Consider the following 7,228-nt stretch of genomic DNA (forward strand, 5'->3'; position numbering starts at 1 on the left):
AAACAAGGTTTCATTATGTCCCACCTCAGTTTAACAGGAACTGAACGAAGCATAAATGATATGATATAAATTAATTACATAAGTAAAAACATCGAGTCCCAATTAATTCATTCAGTCAGCTACATGAGTCCACTGGCAAGGGGTAGATTACATGGTGTAATTAACAGGAAATGCATCACAACATAACACGTACACACATACACACACACACACACACACACACACAAACATTTATACAGCTGTCATTGTGAGGACACAGAGATAATACATTCCCTAGCCTCTTACCTTCACCTTCACCATCAGATCTAAATACCTAACGCAAACTGTAAACAAGACGAAACTAAACCTAATTCTAATCTTCACTACAAAACCAAATCTTCATCCTCAAGGACGCACATACACACACGCCCGCACGCACGCACGCATGCACGCACACACACACACGCACACACACACAGAGTGTAAATCCTAATTAAAAAATAATCAGCACTCCCAAAGGATGGTCTGATAAACTATTAAACTTGAATTAATAAAGAAAACATTTGCCGTTGTTCTGTAAAGACCTATAGAAATCTATTAGTTGATCAGCTAGTAATGAAAAACACCCAATAGTAGCATGTAGTATCTTACCTACAGTCGCCCAGCATGCTAATCATTTACAAAGGTGGTTAAAGGCCTGGCACAGATGTTTTCACTGCTGCTCACTCATTAAACCTCTGCTCAGGTTGAATTTAGACAGTGTTGCACAACTGTCACGTCTTCAAACTCCATGTACCAGTAAGAATGATAGAGTTACATGCAATTTGTCCATCCCAAACAGGGGCAACAAATCCAACCAGACAGTGCGGAAAATGTTAATAAAGCCGAGTCTCCACATACCCACACAGGCCAGAGAGGAGAGGAGGTAACGGTAACTGTGAACAGTAACTGAAAACACCTGTGCAGGAGGACCACTGCTGGGTAGAGTCTGATCTGTTGACAAGAATCATTTATTGCTTTGGTCTGCATTTAGATTTTAGGCAGCATGTAGTATATATGTCCTGGAAATGTGAAAAAAATAAGTATATTTCATTAAATATACTTATTAACACTGAAAAACATGAGAAATGTAGTGTATTTTTTTGTTTTTGCACAAACTGTGAACTCAGATAAAACCAAATGTGGATTGTGGTTACACAAATTCTAATATTAACTAACAATAGTAACAGCAATAGCAATAATAACTCAAACACGACAATAATAACAATTAAAAATAATAATAGTCTCTTTGTACAGCTGATATCCAAATTTGCAGTTAGACTCAGGTGTGATGGCATATCACATGGTGTGTTTAAAAAGTGAGATATACTGCAACAATATGTTAGAAGGTTCAAACAAATGTTCTGCAGCACAACAATGAGCCCAAACATGCAGCCAGAGTCATAAAGAACAATCCTCAACAAGGAGTCCTGCAACAGATGGTCTCACCCCCACAGAGCCGTGATCCCTACATTAAGTCACTCTGCGATTACAGGAAGAGACAGAAGACTCTGACATGACACTTCTTTTATTCATTTTTGGATAATGGCTGCACAATGGTTGTGTTTCCGATGCTAATGAAGAAACAACAGACTTTGCATTCTGTGATGGATATGTTCTCAAATGTAACCAAGCACGGTATTTCTTGTTTAGTATACATAAAATGTAGTTAGTGAGAGCTCTACTCAAATACACTAAGAGGAGTACCTTCTTTTGATTCACAAACTGTAGATAAAACTAGTATCAACCTGTTCTGAAGCTGTAGTGGTTTGGATCCTTGGATGAGCTGCTTCTCTGGCATCATGGGACATGGAGCAGAGTTTAAGCAGCCCCAGTTGTGGTCTCATCTATTGCTCTGATTCAGCAGCACTGATTTCTAACAACAGTCGTGGTGCAGAAGAGACACAGCTGAATCTGTGAAGGCGGCTGGTTCAGCAGCTTGTGCTCAGTGCTGACTCACACACACGATGCTGCTCTGTATCCTGCATCATCTAACATCTTGTATTCATTTGGTTTGGGGGAGTAAAACCTGTGCCAGCTGACGTGCTGATTTGAGAACACACTCTTTATGTATGCTGAAACAACATGACTGTTCACAGCGACAGCTACCCTGATCTTTGAAGAGAAATCAATAACATCACATTTATCTAGTCCCAGTTCACACCCTGGACCAGTAGGGCTGATAACAGCAGCTCTACTTATTGTCAAACACATTTTCTCAGCCACACAAAAGATGACAACCAAGTGACAGGACCTCACCCAATAAACTAGCAATTAACCCAACTCTCACCCTATAATCAGGAATCGACTGTGGAGTTATCTGGTTCCCATTTTGGCAGCACAGCCTTTTGGAGGGAAAACATGGAACATCTGGTGGAAGCAGACAGGGGCTGGCGCTACATGATGGGAGAACAAGTGCCTGAAAGCTTCATTATGTCCCAGCTGTTGGGCTTGCTGTTGCCCTCAGCAAAAACAACCTCGGCAAGATGATGTTCCAGGCAAATATGCTGCCAATTGTTTGAAGCAAGACCCTTTTTCTTTCTGCGGAAACGTGAGCAGGAGATATTGGTAATTTAGTTGTGTTTTCTTTCCCAGTCTGAGTTGAACAGTGTCCATGAGGGGGCTTAGCTTTAAAGAAAGCAACACCAACATGTAGCTCAGCACTGACACTGAAACAATGTTGTGCAGTAGATCTGAGATAAAGTTATCACACACAGAGAGTCCTGACTTAACTCAAAGAGCTCAAACACTTCTACTCTTGTAATCTTCTTCTTTATGCAGTTTACAGGATCTGGTGCTATGTGACACTATATTATACTTTGAGCTTGGCTTTGGTACTGACAATGCTGGTCTGTCAGCCAGTACACAGTACTGACATTCATGCTCCCCTCAGGAACTGTAGCTTCTCATCATAAGGTCAAAAATGTAACACACTCTGTACTTTGGTTAATAATCAAATACCATCAAATACTTACAAAATTAAAGCAACAGTCAGTTACTTTGTGTGCAATGCTCCATAGCAAGCTGCTAAACTAAGATGCTAGACATAAAACCCATGTGAGTATTGTCATTATTACAGTGACAGGAAAAACAACTATTAATATTACACGTGAAAATGTGGATAGCAGGATTGTTGAGTCCTCTCCATGTGGTCCCAAAAGACCTGTGTGTCCTCCTCAGCCCTGTACCCACAATGCTTCACTCTTCAAAGAAAGGCTCACTTACAGTTCTGTCAATGAAGGTGCAAAGTGATTGATTCATAAGTATCAGAAGTTTCATTTTCCCTCTCTTCTTAACTATTGCATTTGCACTGTAGTAATAGTTAATAGGTAAACAAATTGATTTCAGACACAGCCATGAGGTCAGGCTTGCTGTTCAAAGTTCAAAGGTTACAGTGTGAACCTACATAGCTGCCTGTCCTGTTCCTAACTTTTTATTTCCTCTTCTCTCCAGCAGCAGCAGAGCCCACTCTCTCAGGTTGGACAGCTTGTTCAAGTCGAATGCTATTAGTTCTGGGTCAGCACCTGGGCTTTCTCTACACCCCAACAACACCTTTTCACCAGGCAGGGATTCCAGCCACCATTAATCAGAGTGGTGACAGCCCATGGATGTCAGTAAATATTTTTCCCTCACTGCCTATTTTCCCCTTTCCTGCTCGCTCTACAGCTTGCTTGCCTGATTGTTTTTTCCCCTGTTCTCCGAGGTTTAATGTTGACCTGTTCTCACTTTGATCAGTATTATTAATATCAGGATTCAACAAGGAAACTATTCAGGTCAGATATTTTCACATGCAATGCTTGGGCTTGGTAGGGTGTGACACACAACACATTGACAGGGAAATAAAATTGCACTAAGGAGCAGAAAATTGCTTCAAGGTGCAAAAGTAAACTCTTTTTATTTCTCTGCTACACCAAACATTCACTTACAACCAGCTTGCATTTTATACAACTGATATGCATGTTTCTGCACTGAACATAAGCGTTGGCCAGGTGCTTATGAATGTTACTGGAACAGAACGTCTGCTTGGTTGAGACAGTGTGACAGCTTCGTCTCCTGTATGGGTGGTGCAGCTGACGGGGGATGAGTGTTGGCTAGAGTAGTGGCTGGTGTGTGTGTGTGTGTGTGTGTGTGTGTGTGTGTGTGTGTGTGTGTGTGTGTGACATGCAGGCAGAGGGCCAATGGCAGCCAGTTGGAGAAGTGGGTGCCCATCTATGTTGGCATGTAGGGCTGTGTACCTGCTGCTGTCCAGAGACAGCTGTAACGTGCAGTCAGGTCGGTGACTGCTGAATGCTGATACTGCTGCAGTCTGCAGAGCGGCGACCAACCGATGGTGGACATCCCTCATAACTGGAGCCAGTGAAGTAAACAGAGGCCAGGATTGAACAGGAACAAAGAGAGAGGATGTGACAAAGATAGACAGAGATGAAGTGATAAAGAGAGACGGAAACAAATGGTGACCTTTGCAAAGATGGATTTGTTTACCAACAAATGTTCTCGCTGTCAACACCTGCTCCACAGTGACCTTCACATGGAGACAGAGCTGACAGCTTTCATCTGTTCATCTCACTCATCAACACATGGACCACGTTTCTGTTGTCTGTCGATGCACAGAGCCCTTTCAATCTCCTGCATATGCTCATATTCATTTAATCACTATTAGATGTGAACAGGCCCACACTAACGGGCTTGTTCTGATAATTCTTCTAGTAAGTGGAGGGGTTGGAGAGATAAATTCAGAAGACACTTTTTATTGTTGATGTAAGGCATATGTACCTTACTCAGGTTAACATGTGAGGTGCTGCAAAATGAGCTCAATATTTGTGCAGTTATTAAACCTGCACCCTCATATTATTATTCATGTTGCACCATAATGCAGTAAGTGTTGTCTCAGGGCAAATCTCCTAATTTTGCCTCTGTGCTTTTTTGCTCTGCCACAAAGGTGCATTTCAAATTAACAGATGCCTCTTCACTGAACTGCTCCTCACTACTGAACCTCAGCCCTTACATTAAAACTAATAACTGTCTACTGTCAAATAAAGACAGTAATCCAGATTAATATGAGTTTCACCTGTTCTCACTAGGGTTTGTGGAGCTAACGTTGCATTTTCCTTACAGCCAGCAGATGGGAGTGTTGAGCTGAAACTGTTCATTGTCATCAGTTCATTAACAAACCTGCTGGGTGACCTGTGTTGATAGTAAACCTTAAACTAATGCTATGTGGCTGAACATTACACCACACTATTGAATCTACATGTTAACTGCACAGTGGGGATGATACACAAGTCATCTAGAGTTCAACATCCATTCAACTAAATGGTTCAGCCACAAAAAATATATAGTCTTATATATGAATATTTCAGCATTATAAATTCAGTGAAGAGTTCAAACAAGCAAATACAGAATATGAAGTATGTTGGTGTTTCTGCTTTTATATATTGTGGGTCATGTGTGATAGCAGATATTGAGAACATCCTATTAACTAGCGTTCACATGCAAATGCTACTGATTCTATTCTTAGTATAGAAGAAATTAGTAACAGATGAATTTAACAGGGAAAATATTAAAAGTTGCAATAATTACACAGCACAATGCACTGAACCAACTCTTCAGATAGGTTTCTGGCTCTTGTGTGTGTACTATGTAAACCACATGAGGCCACAAGGCATAATTTTTATTATATCATTTTTATTATTTCATAGTTTTCAAGATTGTCTGAATGTAACTGAGCTACTGTGACCAAGGAATTTCCCTTGTGGTCCAATAAAGTTTATCTAATCTAATCTAATCTAATGTAGGTTTTACTAGTGTAATGTTCAATACCTGGAGCCACTGTTCAAAAGTACTTGAATTTTCATTGTGAAAGTTTAAATACATCAAACTGTAACTCTGTTACAAGTTATTTTGTATAAGCTCCAGAATGTATAGTGTCAATTCAGTGTATATCCATCTTTTTCTGAGTACAAGTCAATAGTAAAGGATAGGTTACCATTAGGGCTTAAATGATTACTACAAAAATGTATTCATTGTTAATAATTAATCTCACCAATTAGTCAGTTGATAGAAAAACAAACAGCTATTTTGATAACTGGTTAATATAAAATGTCACATATTTAACAAATGTTAAGTCTCTCATATCGGTTTCTTACTTACATTTTGCAAACTGAATATTTGTGGGATTTCGGACCTATGGTTTTAAGGCATTGCCTTTGGTGATTTAATTTGCCAAGGTTTTCATGTTTAGGCCAAATGATTGATAGATAACTTGTGAGTGATAAAGAAAAATTGCCAATTTAATCAATAAACAATCAGTTGGAGCCCTTACATCCATTCATTCTGTATATATTGTAGGGCTAGTTCAGACTGTGTGTTTGCAAACTGGTTTTTGATGAAGAGTATTAATGCGTAAATATTTCATCATCACAAAGTTAAATCATATGTTGACCTAATAATCTATTTTTTTTACTGGAGCTTCAGGTCTGATGTTTGCACATTACTGCATACAGCCTCAATTAATTATGTGTTCGACTCTCTAGAGTTAATCATTAAATGTTTGTGCCTGAAAAGAAGCTGAGGGAGAAGTTGGCTCTGTGTTAGAGACATAATATAAAGCTCACAGTGCCAAAGTTCATTTCTGATGCCATCGCACAAAGCAAGCACTCAACTATCTCATTCAGTACAAAAACGTAAAAAATCCTGATAGAGGCTGCACGATGAACTACTGCACCGACTCTTTCAAAGAGTGAAGCAGGAGAATAAAAACCATTTGGCTTTGGTACTGCCACCCTCTCACTTCAACCATTGATTTTTTTTAATGCACGCAAACTATGTGTCACCACAGTAAAGTGGTTTTTGAAGTGCCTAGCAGGTTGTTCAGCCCTCTTTACCTTTAGGGCGTCAGAACAAAGCTTGCATTCAGATTCAAAATCATTCCATGCCTCTGTGACAGCAGAAATGTTGCTGGTTTTCATAAGCTTGTAATGTAACAATAAGTGAAGATACAAGAGTGTCTGCTTTGGGCCTGTAATTACCATTTCTGTCTGCTTCTGAAGACAACGCCAAATTATCTATCACAGCCCGGGAAATCCCCAAGCTACAGGAGGAAACAGACAGAGGACACTGAAACCTGAAATGTCTCCAGAGAGGTTGGGGGTAACTGCCTTTAAGCACATTTCATGCTCACAAAACTTGTTTGTTAGGCTGTAAAATCAAG

Source organism: Mastacembelus armatus, chromosome 3 (assembly GCF_900324485.2).
Source record: "Mastacembelus armatus chromosome 3, fMasArm1.2, whole genome shotgun sequence".
Taxonomy (NCBI): Eukaryota; Metazoa; Chordata; class Actinopteri; order Synbranchiformes; family Mastacembelidae; genus Mastacembelus; species Mastacembelus armatus.